Here is a 15,522-nt window from a genome sequence, read left to right on the forward strand (position 1 = left end):
ACACCTGCAGTCCCTGCTACTTGGGAGGCTGAGGCAGGAGAATTTCTTGAACCTGGGAGGCAGATGTTGCAGTGAGCCGAGATCACACCACTACACTTCAGCCTGGGCGATAGAGCAAGGCTCTGTCTCAAAAAAAAAAAGAAAAAAGAAAACATAGGTGAAGCTAATTTTAATAATATATTTTATTTAATCCAATACATCCAAAATATTATAATTTCAACAAGTAATCAATATTAAAATTATTAATAGGATATTTTACTGTTTTTCCTACTGTCTTTGAAACCAGGTATGTGTTTTACACTTACGGTACATCTCAATTCCAACTAGTCATATATCACTGCTCAGCAGCCACATGTGGCCAGCAACTGCAGAACTGGATGGTGCAGAGAAATGGATTCATATCGATGTAGACGACACTCACATCATAATGGTGGAAATGGAGGAAAATACAATGGATGTAGAGTATATTACCACTTATGCAAATGTTGAAACATGAAAACTAACATTCTCTATTGTCTATAAATATGACATCTATGTAAATGTATTTGAAAAAGGAACTGGAGGGTACAGCCCACATGGATGGGACAGGGGATGAAGCAGGGACTGGGAATATAACAGGCACAGCAACTTTCTATATGGTGTTTTATCTCTTGTATATAAGATAACTTGAAGCAAATAGGATAAATATGAGCAATTGCCAAATAGAGGGGTGGGTGCAAGGGGGTTTGGCTCTACTCCTGTCTGGCTCTATGACGTTGGGCAAGTTATTTAATCTCCCTGAGCCTCGGTCTCCTCATCTGCAAAATGGAGTTATACAGTACCTACCTAATGGGGCTGCTGAAACAGTTGCAAGAGTGAATGCATGTCAGGAGCTTCAAACGGTGCCTGGCATATAGTAAGCATCTAAGTGTTAGCTACTACTGCTACTTAATTTTTTTTTTTCAAAAAACCCTGGAGTAATTATTCTTTATGCAATAAACTGCTACTACAAGAACACATACAAAAACCAGACTGCACCCAGAATTGAACTTTCAGATGCTTAAAGGGGACCCATATCGCAAATATCTACAAATATTCTTGTGATACAAGAATTCTGCTACGTGAAGTCCAAAAATAGTCTTGTCTCCGTCAGACAAACACCATGGGTCTTGTTAAACCGATCATGTCATCATATGATAGAGGGCTTTTTCATCAAAGCTATATTCTTACTTATGATTCATCCTTTTCTTTTCATAACCTGGAGCCTCAGGCAGGTGGAAAAAGCTACACAATACTTTGATTTTTGTGAGGTAAAAAAAAAAACCCAGCAATCATTGTTCTGGCCAAATGTAGTGCAATGTATACCAGGAATCAGCTCACTGAAGCCACGATTCATTGCATAAACCTCAGACAAAAACCTTTGCTCGGGTCTACCCTGCGGATTGTCTTTCTTCTCTCTCGGAGCCCCACTTGAATCTCTCCTTTATATTCTTTTCAGCCGTTCAATCCTTATTCTGAGACATTCCATTATGTTCATTTTCTCAACTCATTTCTGGTCGTGGTTTCATTTCTCAGAGTCATTTGTTTTGGGGGCATTTCAGCATACAAATCCAACTGTATTTTTTTCAGACTGAGAGAATGTTCTCCTTGAGTCCCTTCTTTTAGTCCTTCTGTTTATGATCTTTCACCAGAGCTTCACCAGCTGCCCTTAAATTACCAAACGGCTTTTGATATAATACAAATGAGAGGCAATCCATTCCAGGAACTAGCGTTTATCAAAAATGGTTCATTATTGTTCTGATGCCATATTCTTTCCAATCTCTTTACTAAGTAATTTTCATCCAAATTATTTGTTAGCCAAGTTCTTTTTCTGTTTACCATCTGCTCCCCAAAAGCCTCAACCTTAACCCCTTCTGTTAATCCTTTTTTTTAAAAAAAAATACCCTTCTTCTCATGGTCATCTTTTTGTTTTTCTCACTGTTACCCCCCACTTTGGTTTTTTTTTTCTTTTTGAGACAGAGTTTCACTCTTGTTGCCCAGGCTGGAGTGCAATGGTGCAGTCTCGGCTCACTGCAACCTTCATCTCCTAGGTTCAAGCGATTCTCCTGCCTCAGCTCCCGAGTGGCTGGGATTACAGGCACCCACCACCATGCTCAGCTAATTTTTTTGTATTTTTAATAGAGACAGGGTTTTGCCATGTTGGCCAAGTTGGTCTCAAACTCCTGACCTCAGGTGATCCACCCACCTCAACCTCCTAAAGTGCTGGGATTACAGGCATGAGTCACTGCACCTGGCCCGACTCTTCCCTTTTTCTAGAAGTTGTTTTGGGTTTCACTTTACTAGATTGATTGTACATCTTTTGACTCTTAACTCCAGTTTCAAAATTGTAATTAAAAAATTAGCCGGGCAGGAGAGTCGCTTGAACCCAGGTGGCAGAGGCTGCAATGAGCTGAGATTGTGCCACTGCACTCCACCCTGGGTGACAGAGTGAGACTCCGTCTCAGAAAAAAAAAAAAAAAAAATTAGCCAGGCATGGTGTTGCTTGTAGTCCCCAGCTACTTGAGGGACCAAGGCAGGAGGATTGCTTGAGCCCAGGGGTTGGAGGCTGCAGTGAGCCATGATGGCACCACTTCATTCCAGCCTGGGCAACAGAGCGACACCCTGACTGAAACAACAACAACAAGATTATGCAACTGGAATGCCAAAGAGGCTGGGATCTTTGCTGCCTAAAAGTGGTGTGGCTTGCGAGGTCCCAGCCTGATACTCACAGGGAGCACAGAGAGAATTACGGTTGTTTATTGACCAACCTTGTGCTGGGCATTTTGTGTAGATTTGCCTCCTTCTTATGAAACTCTGAAATGTCTATTACCCTACCTGCCGGAGTGGGGGAAACTGACTCACGTTGAGCCTTTCTTGAAGGCTCGCACCTCAGCTCTTTCTGAACCCTGAGCCGCCGAGTTCTTAGATACAGCTCACTCATCTTGTCAGCTACAGGGAACTGACTGCCCTCCTTCCTGCTGGTTCTCTCTGTGTGGACAAAGCACGCTGGAGGCTGGAGGGCTGAAGGGAGAGTGCAGCCAGCCAGGAAGGTTGGATGGAAGCTCTGCTACCTCCCAGTAGTGTTGGCTTATGCAGGTGCTGGCCTGGAAGGGTGAGCCGTGGCATCGGTGTGCGGGCGATGCAGAGTGAACCGTCCCCAATCCCTCCTTTCCTTTCTTTAAGTGGGTCAGGTGGAGGACGCAGTGGTCGTAATCTATGACACTGCTGTCTTCAGTCACTTCTCCCTCCCACCCAACCAGCTTCCTCATCTGCAGACCAAGAATCCTCACACTGGGGATTTTGCTGCTTTCATGGGGAGGCTGCAAGTGAGATGATGTAGACAAAGGGCTCTGTGAAGAAACCAGTTAGAATTTGGGGACCTGGTATGGAAACCCCTGTGGCCACCTAATACCCAGTAGAATGAATCTAGGGGTCACATACTCACTTCTGGCTCCAACAAACGGTGTGGTCCCTCACCTAAGAGCTGCAAGGAAATACCCCTGGCCATCCACACACCAGGTGTGGGCACCGGCTTCATGCCCAGGTCTTGCAAGATCAGAGACAGACAGGAGGAAGGGGTGCTCCAGGCCAGCCCACACTAGAACAAATTGAGCTTCAGAAGGAAGGGGACCCTGTTGATGGTTTCATTCATTTTGCAGATGAGGACACAGAGGCCCAGGGAGGCCAAATGACTCACTCACGGTCATGCAGCTGGTGGTGGGAGAAGGGAGATATCGTTTGCTTCTTTTTCCCCTCCAACTCTCATGTTGAAACGTGACCCCCCATGTTGAAGATGGGGCCTAGTGGCAAGTGTTTGAGTTGTGCGGTGGATCCCTCATGAGTGGCTTGGTGCCCTCCTCACAGCAATGAGTGAGTTCTTGCTCAGTTAGTTCACATGGGAGCTGGCCATTAGAATCGGAGAACTCTCTCCTCTCTCTTGCTCCCTCTCTCGCATGTGGTGCACCCACTCCCCCTTCACCATCTGCCACAAGCAGAAGCTTCGTTTTTTTTGTTGTTGTTGTTGATTTTTTGAGACAGAGTCTCACCCCGTTGCCCCAGCTGGAGTGCAGTGACACAATCTTGTCTTACTGCAAACTCCATCTCCTGGGTTCAAGTAATTCTTGTGCCTCAGCCTCCCGAGTAGTTGAGACTACAGGTGTGTGCCACCATGCTCAGCTAATTTTTATATTTTTAGTAGAGGCGGGATTTCACTATATTGGCTAGTCTGGTCTTGAACCCCTGACCTCAAGTGATCTGCCTGCTTCGCCCTCCCAAAGTGCTGGGATTACAGGCGTGAGCCACCGTGCCTGGCCAGCGTGGAAGCTTCTTGAGGCCTCACCAGAAGCAGACGCTGATGCTATACTTCCTGTACAGCCTGCAGAATGATAAGCCAAAGAAACCTCTTTTCCTGTAAATGACCCAGCCTCAGGTGTTCCTTTACAGCAACACACAAAAAACACACAAATGGACTCATACAAGGTGGGATGTGGAAACAGGAACAAGTACGGACCTTGACCTCAGGAAGAAATCAGGAACCAAAAAGGACAGATGGCTTTCAGGGTAATGTTTCTAGCCTGTGTGTTCTACCTCCTCAGTGTCTTAATTGGTTTTAAATCTGCAGTTGGCCGGGCATAATGGCTCATGCCTGTAATCCCAGCACTTTGGGAGGCCGAGGTGGGCAGATCACTTGGGGTCAGGAGATCAAGACCAGCCTGGCCAACATGGCGAAACCCTGTCTCTACTAAAAATACAAAAATTAGCTGGGTGTGGGGCCGTGTGCCTGTAATCCTAGCTATTTGGGAGGCTGAGCTAGGAGAATTGCTTGAACCTGGGAGGCGGAGGTTGCAGTGAGTCGAGAACGTGCCACTTCATTCCAGCCTGGTGGACAGAATGAGACTCCATCTCAAAAAAAAAAAAAAGAAAGAAAAAAAAATCTGCAGCAAATGCATATCATTGTGGTTTTTCATGTTTTGGAAAAATCCAGGGCTGGCAGTCATGAGACGCTTATACCCAGCTCCAAGCAGGCAGTAATGAGCATGCAGGGCTGTCCAGCCTCTGGTGAGCCGTTGCTGGCTTACATATGTCTTGATTTTTCCGGTGGCCTTGGTGACAGCTGGCAAGGGACGCTGCTTATGTAATGGCCTTGCCAGAGATTGCTGCAACTGCAGGGAGAGAAAAAGTATGGAAAGAGCCATCCCCAGGCTAGGAAACAGAGGAGTTCCTGCAAGGAAAATTCAGGGGTATTTATTAAAAACTTCTGGGCAGACAAGCTTATGACCCTATAGTGACCACCAAGCCTCTAACTAGATGTCACCCCGGAAGCCAGGTGAGAGAAGGGCCAGCTGTGGGGCAAGTGCTCCAAGTTGGCCCCAGGCCTGAATGTTAGAGTCAAGCTAGTTGCTATGGTTTGAAAGTTTGGGTCCCCCAAAAGTTCATATGTTGAAATCCTAATCCCCAATGTGGTGGTATTAGGAGGTGAGGCCTTTAGGAGGTGGTTAGCTCACAAGGGTGGAGCCCCCATGAATGGGATTAGTGCCCTTATCAAAGAGGCCCAAGGGAGCTCATTCCCCCTTCTGCCATGTGAGAACAGAGTGAGGGGACTTCACATGTGAATCGGGAGGCAGGCCCCCACCAGACACCACAAAATGTGTTGGCACCTTGAGCTTGGACTTCCCAGCATCTGGAACAGTGAGCAATAAATTTCTGTTGTTTATAAGCCACCCAGTGTATGGTATTTTGTTATAGCAGCTGGAATGGACTAAGACACTAGTTTCCTAGGTGGAAGGTGGAAGTTGGCTTTTCTTGTAGTGTGAATCAGTGGAGATGGACTAAATATGCAGTTACCCTGGGCGACTGAGAGGAGGCCACAAGCCAGGCATGATAGTCACAGGGCAGCTTCTCATCATTCCATCTGGGGCTGCAGAGACCACTGGCCTGAATTGTGTCCCCTAAGGGACAGATCAGAGAACAGGCTCACATCTGCCAACAACCAGCTCCGTGACCTTGGATGAGTAATTCAACCACCTCATACTTGAGTATCTCAGCAATAAAATAGGGGTCATGCCCCTCCCATCTCAGTGCTGTCGGGTGGATGGGAGGGTAAATATGTGCAGTATCAGGCCAGGTCTGGTGCTCCTGAGACACTCAGGAAACAGAGTTAAGGGAGCGATTCCCGCTCACTCCCTCAAGCTGTTTTCTGTTCTTTCTTCTTAGGTTTGTTGTTCACACATCTTGAGAATTGTTCATGTGCATTGTTCCCAATTAGCCAGCAGTGCAGAAAAGAAAATCAGAGATACGTTAGGGTAAACAGAAGTCATGTTGTTGCATCTTTTTTTTTTCTGCACTTTTTGCATTTCAGCTCTCATTTTGGTGTCATATGCAATCTGGCTCACAAGCTCATCACTGGTGTTAACACTACCTTAGTGATGAAAGATTAGGATACTAATAAATATTTATGGAACCCCTGCTCCATGTGAGGTCATGTTATTAGGTGCTGTGAGGATACAAAGGGTATAAGAAACAGTGTTTGGCTCAGGAAGCTTTTAATCTTGTGGGTAAAATGAAATGTTTCATGAGTGACAAGGCTCACTGGCGTTAGCCAAGGATTAATTTCCCAACTGAGACACCTGTTCACCCTCCATCCATTCAGCCACAAGCAGATGCCACTGAGTCTGGTCTGAATGATGTGGGTCCTGTCAAGGAGCCCAGCCAGCTCAGCCTCCTGCAGAAGAGGCGTAAGAAAGAGCAAATGTGGAAGAAAAGCAGTTCTTAAAACAGCTCTTAGTCGGGGGATCGGAAAGGAGACAATTGCAGGATTATTGTCTGAGGAAAAGAGAGATCACACCAGATGGCAGGATGCAGGGGGAACAGATCCCAGGATTGGCACAGCTCAATTTAAGGAGCTAAAACCACACGGATGACAAAACAAAATCCTCCAAAAGCTCAAGTTTAGATCCAAACTGGTTCAGCCCCCCACGACAAAACCTCTAAAAAGTTAATCAAATCCAGAGAGAATGCATATAAGTGAAGGAAATTATTTCATAAGGATAAATAAATCTATGAGAAGGACTAATAAAACCAGAGAGAGAGGGGCACATCCTTCAAGGTCCTATTTCCTGCCTCCTGAATGTCTTTTCTGGACACTCGGCTTACAAGGTCTCTCCCTTTCCAGAACCCTCCATGTGTCTGAAGCTGCATCTGAACCTTTAGTCTGCCAACAACGTGGCCATCCATCCTTCATCCTGATGGCCAGCGTTCAGCCATTATTCCCAAAGAATCAGCCATGCGTGGTGCTGATAACACCTAGCTGCTGCTGCTGGAGATCTTGTAGTGGGGAGGGGCAGCTGGAAGACAGGGATTTAAGTGATCCGTAGTGCAATGGGAACATTTCTGGCAAAAACAAAAACAAAAACACAAAAAACAAAAAAAAAACCTTTGCAGTCAAACATCATCCATTCCCTACTCATGCCCTACCCAGCTTCCATTCCAGCCCTGGGAGATGAAATGTCACTGGGTAGAACTAGCCATGATCATCACGTTCTCCTTGGCCAGTCACTGGTCTAGTGGTGGCCATGGGACTCAATTTTGGCCATTCATATTTATTTATTTACTTTTAATTTTTTTTTTTTTTGAGGCAGAGTCTCACTCCATTGCCCAGGCTGGAGGGCAGTGGTGCAATCTTGGCTCACTGCAACCTCTACCTCCCAGGTTCAAGTAATTCTCCTGCTTCAGCCTCTCAGGTAGCTAGGATTACAGGCATGCACCATCACACCTGGCAAATTTTTGTATTTTTAGTGGAGACGGGGTTTCACGATATTGGCCAGGCTGATCTGGAACTCCTGGCCTCAAGCAATCCACCCACCTCAGCCTCCCAAAGTGCTGAGATTACAGGCATGAGTCACTGTGCCTAGCCTATCTCCTCCTACATTTTAAGTGTATATGTGTGTTTTGAAGATAAACGAGTTCATTTTGTTTTATAATCTGCTTTTTTTCTCCTAACAATTTGCTGTGAATGACTTCCCATGTAAGCTAATATTTACAACATGATTATCAATAAAACAATGCATTAAAAACTAAGCCAAAGGAAAAAAAATCCAGCAAATTCCTTTAAAAGGGCAATAATAGGTTAGGATTTGGCAGAATTTCAAGAATCATAGAGATGGCAGGTAGCTTTTGGGGACAATTTTTATTGAAATGAAGCATTTTTTACTTCCTCTGGGATTCATATTTGTTGAGCTGTCCTGGAATCTCAAGACATCCCTGGAATTTTTTAAAGGGGGAATTATTTATTATTAATAAATAATTGCTTCATTAATATTTATTGATATCCTATTGTTTCTTCCTTCCTGCCAAAGGAAACGGTATTAGATCTTAAAAGTTAAATGTACCTACACATACGGCCATGCATACAAACATGCTCTCTATCAGCGCTGTTGCTGGGTGAGAACACCAAGGGTGGCAAACCAAGGAGCAGGCTCCACGCTGCTGTGGGTGGGGAAGGCGCCTGCATAGAAGGAAGGCACCAGCCTTTGACAATCTTGCCTTCTGGCCACCCAGTCTGATGACTGACATTTTGAATGAGTATTGAACAGACCAATCTTTGCGTTCATACTCTTTTCTCTACCGTTGCTTCATCAAAGTCTAAACAACAACTGGTAGCCAAAGCAGTATTTACCTCAAGAATGCATAGGGAGGGGATATAGCCCTCCTCCTTACATGTGTATAGCCCTCTCCTCATTACATGTGTGTTTACTTTCCTGGATGGGCACCATTATGAAGCCCCTGTTGGCAAGCAGCAAAACCCAAGTCACCCATCATAGGCTCAGCAGGTCCCTGAAGACTTGAGAAGGACCTCGGTGGGTGTCTCGTCACACCCTCATCATCGTATAAAACAGAAATGTAAGTACGGTTCCCACCAGATGAGTTTACAGTCCAAACACATGACCACACATGAGAAAGGGAAGATTAGGAATTACACCCAAGGAGAGAGTTGGGTTTTATTTTCTGGAATTAAAAAACAAGTCATTGGGATTCCCAAATCATTCTTCAAGAATGGTTACCAGATAAAACTCTAAGTTTTGAAGTATGAAAATGAGGTCTAGCTGTCAAACCAAGGGTGGGAGGAAGAGAGAGACAGAGAGACACAGAGAGAGATTTATTATGGGCAAGGGAGAACTGGTTTCCGTTTGTAGCCCTGACCACTCAGAAAGAAGCTTGGCAGGACGCTAACTTTTGGAGGCAGCATCTATTCCTGTGCACTTGGGAATACCATGATAATTCATTTAGGGGTTAACTGAAAACCTATGAGTTTCAAGTGGAGCCCAGAGCAAGAACACAGCCTACAGCAAAACTAGACGGCGATGGAAGCAAGTGTTACCACTCAGGTTATAGAACCCTGATCTGAGAGTTTTAGAGAGAGTGTGGCAGACAAGGATGCTGTGTGGGTATCTGGAAAGTGCAGACAGGAGAGTTGCGACAGAGCCCCAAGACAGGAGGACCAGCATGTCTAGCAGATCACTACTTCTGATGTTTTACTGGGCCCTGGCAGAGACTAAGCACCTGGCCATGGTGCATTAAGTGACTCTGTGGGCAAAGATGACCTTCATGAGCTGGGTATTAAGTTCAGGTGAGTGTAGAACAGTTAATCAAACATTTGGGAAATGGTACATTGGGTTGGGGACTGCCCCATGGTAGGCAGACAGACCAATGTCTAAGCAACTCAGAGAGCTTCAGTAAATTCATGAATAGGTAAATTCATGAATAGGTGACCCAGAATCCGATGTCATCCAGCTCTGTTGCACCAATACCTCTCCCCTCACACACATCTATGGCCTCAGGGTAGGGACGGGGAGCTCTTTATAGTCAACTGACAAAGAAAACCTCCCCGGGCTAGTTCACAGCTGTGTACTCTGTTGGTGCTGGCTGAAAATGGGCTGCTACTCACTACTGCCCCATTCAGCAGTGGCCTGGAAGGACAGTGGTCAAGGGAAGTCCTTCTGGTGGGTACAGCTGGGAGCACTAAGCCTGGCTATCATCTCACTGTGGAGGGCGTGTCTGGAGATGTGGATGGCCATGGATTCTGGAGCAGTGGCTTCTGGCTTGCCTGGCTGACAGGGGCCTTGAGTGTGGGGATCCCAGATGTAGCAAATAAAATTATAGGACACCCAGTTAAATTTTTCAATAAACAAATGTTTTTTTTTAGTATAAATATGTCCCAAATAGTGGTATGAGACACATTTATACTTAAAGAAAACATCATTGCTTATCTGAAATTCATATTTTACTAGTGTCCCAGATTTTATCTGGCAAACCTACTTGAGGGAGCGACTGGCCGTCCAGTATTTCTCCTGCCAAACTTCTTTATGAACCCACCTGAGGGAGTGACCCTGGAAGGCCACAGACAAGGAACTCTGGGGAAGAGGCATGGAGCTGGATCTATGGAGTGGGCACACACGTGTGGATCTTCGTGTCTGACATAATGCCCCACAGAATGTCCTCTGCAGGGAGGCACGGAGTAGCAGGCAGACAGGACGGCTTGTCCTGTGGATGCAGCCAGGCTCTCACCTCCACCTCCTCAGGGATGACAGTGGCCCGTGATGAGAATGACCATCCTGATAGGTAGGGATGCTATGCTTGGGCTCATCCATCTCACCAATGCCAGTTCAGCTGCAGCCACTGATTAATGCATATATGCCCAGTGGAAATCTATGGAATAGGAGAAATTTATGCTATGTGGTGTGTGTGTGTGTGTGTGTTTGTTTGTTTTGAGACAGAGCCTCACTCTCCGTCACCCAGGCTGGAGTGCCGTGGTGTGATCTCGGCTCACTGCAACCTCTGCCTCCTGGGTTCAAGCGATTCTCCTACCTCAGCCTCTTGAGTAGCTGGGACTACAGGTGCCCGCCACCACGCCCAGCTAATTTTTGTATTTTTAGTAGAGACGGGGCTTCCCCCTGTTGGCCAGGATGGTCTCGAACTCCTGACCTCAGGTGATCTGCCCCTCTTGGCCTCCCAAAGTGCTGGGATTTCAAGCATGAGCCACAGCACCCAATTGCTATGTGTTTTTTCAACCACAATAAAAAAAAAGTGATACAGCTTCTTCCATCGGGCTTTCTTGGAACCCAGCAGCCATCCTGTGAGGAGGCCCAGACTAACTGTCACAGGAAACCACGCGGAGAGGCCCCAGTTGTGGGTTCCAGCCAACCACCCAGCTGAGGTCCCAGGCACCACATGTGTGAGTCCAGGCCACAGCAAGTCACCCCTGGCTGCTGAGGCTCCCCAGCCATGGTGGGTCTGACAGACCAATCCCTTGTGCCTGTCTCCCTGCCAGACCCACAGAACCCATGAACATCATAAAAGGGTCATTTGACACAGTTCAGTTTTGTGGTGGTTTGTTGCCAGCAATAATGGCTGGAGCAGGTGTCTTAGAAATCATTCCTTCCCATGGTGAGTTTTCCCTAATTCTGTACAGGGTTTCCCAAAAGGGAATCTTAAGGGCAGCAGGAACAGGTAACAGAAGACCCGCCTCATTCCCTCCTGTTCTTCACAGTCACACAGAGGTCGGCTTCTGAGTACAGGTCCTGAGGCACGTTCCTCTGCGTTGCTCCCCCACAGTGGAAGAGGCCATCTGGGGCTGAGGGTGTCCCTGGGGTGGTTGCTGATAGCCTTGTGCTTCCTTTTAACAACACTGACTTCGCCTCAGGTCATTTAGATTTGCCTTGGTGGGAAGGACAGCGCCAGCACCCCTCTGCAGTTATTGTGGTCCTGAGTGGTTACAGCTGGGCTCAGTATTTCTTCTCAGTCCACTTTCCAAGGGGTGAGGAGGCTCTGACAGCGTTCCTTATTTGGAGGGAGGTGGTGCAGGAGGAAGGGAGAGAGGCCAGGAAGCTGCTGAGGGACAACACAACAAACATCCAGATGCCAGAAAGCACAGGTGCCAAAGCCAGGTGTCACTCACTCGCTCATTCTTCAGCAGATGCTTCCCGTGCTCCTGTGGGCCCTGCCAGGCTGAGAAAGGCAAGCAGCTCAGCACTCAAGACAGACACATTAGCCGATAAGAACCAGAGAGTGGCCAGGTGTCTATGAGGGACACTTCATTACTTTATCTTTTTTTTTCTGTACACTTTTTTTTTTTTAGGAGTTGGAGTCTCACTCTGTGACCCAGGCTGGAGAGCAGTGGTGCAATCATAGTTCACGGCAGCCTCGCACTCCTGAGCTCCAGTTACCCTCCCACCCTAGCCTCACAATTGGTTTGGATTACAGGCACCTGTCACCACAACTGGCTCTATAGCCTTTTAAAATTGGTTATTTTCAATAAGTATTTCTTTTTTCTTTTCTTTTCTTTTTTTTTTTTTGAGACGGAGTCTTACTCTGTCACCCAGGCTGGAGTGCAGTGGCTCGATCTCAGCTCACTGCAAGCTCCACCTCCCGGGTTCACGCCATTCTCCTGCCTCAGCCTCCTGAGTAGCTGGGACTACAGGCACCCGCCACCACATCTGGCTAATTTTTATTTTTATTTTTTGTATTTTTTAGTAGAGATGGGGTTTCACCGGGTTGGCCAGGATGGTCTTGATGTCCTGACCTCATGATCCGCCCTCCTCGGCCTCCCGAAGTGCTGCGATTACAGGCGTGAGTCACCGTGCCCGGCCTATTTTCAGTAAGTATTTCTAAAAATTTTTCTGAAGTCTGATTTTCTGATGCGTTTCTAATTGATTCTTTTGAATTTTCTAGATCAGTCAATCACATCACCAACAACTGATGGGCTTGTCTCTTGCATTTTAATCTTAATAACACTTACTTCTTTTCTTTGTTCTATTTGATTGGTAGAACTTCCTGAATAAAAATGAGTGATAGTTTCATAGCTCTTGTCTTGTTCTGGACTCAGTGGGAATATGGTGAATGCTTTACTATTACATTTTATATTTGCTATTGGTTTTTGATAAAAAGTAGACGTTAAGGAAATTTCCATCTATTTTTAGTGATTAACTTGTTCATGATTTTCCTAATGAACTTAATTCACTGGTCAAAGTTTAATTTTTGTTCAATAGAACAGTCTTTTATAAATGACCAAAACTTCATCTGGATAAGGAATGGTTTGCCTGTGAACAAAATTATCCATGAGATTGGACCATGTCTGGTGAGTTTCAGGATCAGGTAGAGCCTCCTTAGGGAAACCCTGCTAGAGGCATTACCTCTGCTTGCTCCATGTAAAATCCTATCACACAACCCTTTGAATGTCAGTCTCTTCGTTAGTCAAAGGAAGAAGCTGGGTTAGGTTTCTGGCTAAAAGACCCCATGGCTGTGTTTCTCCAAGGCTTTAAAAAGAACAGTAAATAAGAGAATAATAAATGTTCAAATTCAAAAATAGTTATTCGGTGGCAGAATTACAAGTGCTGTTTATTTATTTATTTATTTTTAGGCAAGTCGAGTGAAGCAGTGGAAGCGGAGAAGGAACAAAGAGATCTGTAACTGCTTATGATCAATTAGTTGTAAATGCTACTGCACTCGGACCAGACTGTCTTTATTTATTTAAGACAGGACCTAATTCTGTCACCCAGGCTGGAGTACAGCGGCATGATCATGACTCACCGCAGCCTCCAATTCCTGGGCTCAAGTGATCCTCTGCCTCAGCCTCCCAAGTAGCTAGGACTACAGGCATGCGCCACTATGCCTGGCTAAGTTTTAATTTTTTAAAAATTTTGTAGAGACAGGATCTTGCTATGTTGCTCTGGCTGGTTTTGAACTGGTCTCAAATGATCTTCCTGCCCTGGCCTCCCAAAGTTCTGAGAGGACAGGCATGAGCCATCATGTCTAAACTGTCTTTATTTTTAAAAGCTCTTTAGGGAGGCTGAGGCAGGAGGATCACTTGAGCCTAGAAGTTGGAGGCTGCAGTGAGCTGTGATCACACCACTGTACTTCAGCCTGGGCGACAGGGCGAGGCTGTCTCTAAAAAAAAAAAATAAAAAAATTTTTAAAGGTTTTTTATAAAAGCTCTTTAATGTTGTTATTGTGGCCTTTTTCATAAAGGAGTGTGTGTGTGTGTGTGTGTGTGTGTTTGTGTATGTGTGTGCTTGCGCATGCGGCATCTTTTAACCGTGAAGAGTGCAATATGTCATTCTGTGTTCTGGCTGTACAAAAATTGAGAAAACTGGATTTCACAGTCTGAGTCTGGAGGATTACCAAGGGGTGAATATCCATGGCTGACCTTTTGTGGCCCAGCTGTGGGTTCTGCTTTTCCACGCTGTTTCTGAGGCTTAAGCAAACTGCCCTTTGACAGGGAGACAGAAGCTGTGCACATTCGACTGCAACAGAACGCGACTCAACTGAAAAGTCTACTCCCTTCCATTTACCAAAGTCCTTCCCTCTGGTTCAGCAACAAGCAGACAGGAAATGGCACAGGCCCTGCCTCCCTGCACAGACTTCTCATAAGCTGTGATGTACGGGACCAAGTACAGGGCAACAAAAAGGTCACTCTGAAAACCGGGTCCAGGAGTATTTTTCCTAATCCTCTAGGTCCCTCTCATTGTGAGGTCTGACCAAATGCCCACAGATCCTGAAGCCAGACAAACTGGGTTCAAGTCTCAGCTGCATCACTTACTAGCTGTGTGACCTGGGGACATATATAACCTCCATTTCCTTGTGAGTAAACTTGGGATGATAATAACCACATTTACCCCAGAGGCCTACCACCATGAAGATTAACTGAATTAATCCATGAAAGGTGTTTAGCACTGTGCCTGGCAAACAGTAAATGCTCAATAAGTGTTAGCAATGGTGATGATGATCATGGTAATGATGGTGATGATGGTGATGGTGATGACGGTAATGGTGATGGTGATGGTGATAGTGATGATGGTGATGGTGGTGATGTGGTGATGGTGGTGATGGGGATGGTGATAGTGATGATGTTGATGGTGGTGATGGTAGTGATGGTGATGCTGGTGATGGTGATGATGGTAATGATGGTGATGGTGATGATGGTGGTGATGGTGATGGTGATGATGGTGATGGTGATGATGCGGTGATGATGGTGATGGTGGTGATGGTGGTGATGGTGATGGTGATGGTGGTGATGGTGATGATGGTGATGGTGATGATGGTGATGGTGATGGTGATGGTGATGGTGATGGTGGTGATGGTGATGATGGTGATGGTGATGATGGTGATGGTGATGCTGGTGATGATGGTGATGTTGATCGTGGTGATGGTGATGATGGTGGTGATGGTGGTGATGGTGATGATGGTGATGGTGATGGTGATGCTGGTGATGCTGGTGATGGTGATGCTGGTGATGGTGATGATGGTGGTGATGGTGATGCTGGTGATGGTGATGATGGTGATGGTGATGATGGTGGTGATGGTGATGATGGTGATGGTGATGATGGTGATGATGGTTGTGATGGTGGTGCTGGTGATGATGGTGGTGGTGATGGTGGTGATGGTGGTGATGGTGATGATGGTGATGCTGGTGATGGTGATGGTGATGATGGTGATGATGGTGGTGATGGT

The sequence above is a fragment of the Colobus angolensis genome, unplaced genomic scaffold (assembly GCF_000951035.1).
Source record: "Colobus angolensis palliatus isolate OR3802 unplaced genomic scaffold, Cang.pa_1.0 Scaffold335, whole genome shotgun sequence".
NCBI lineage: Eukaryota > Metazoa > Chordata > Mammalia > Primates > Cercopithecidae > Colobus > Colobus angolensis.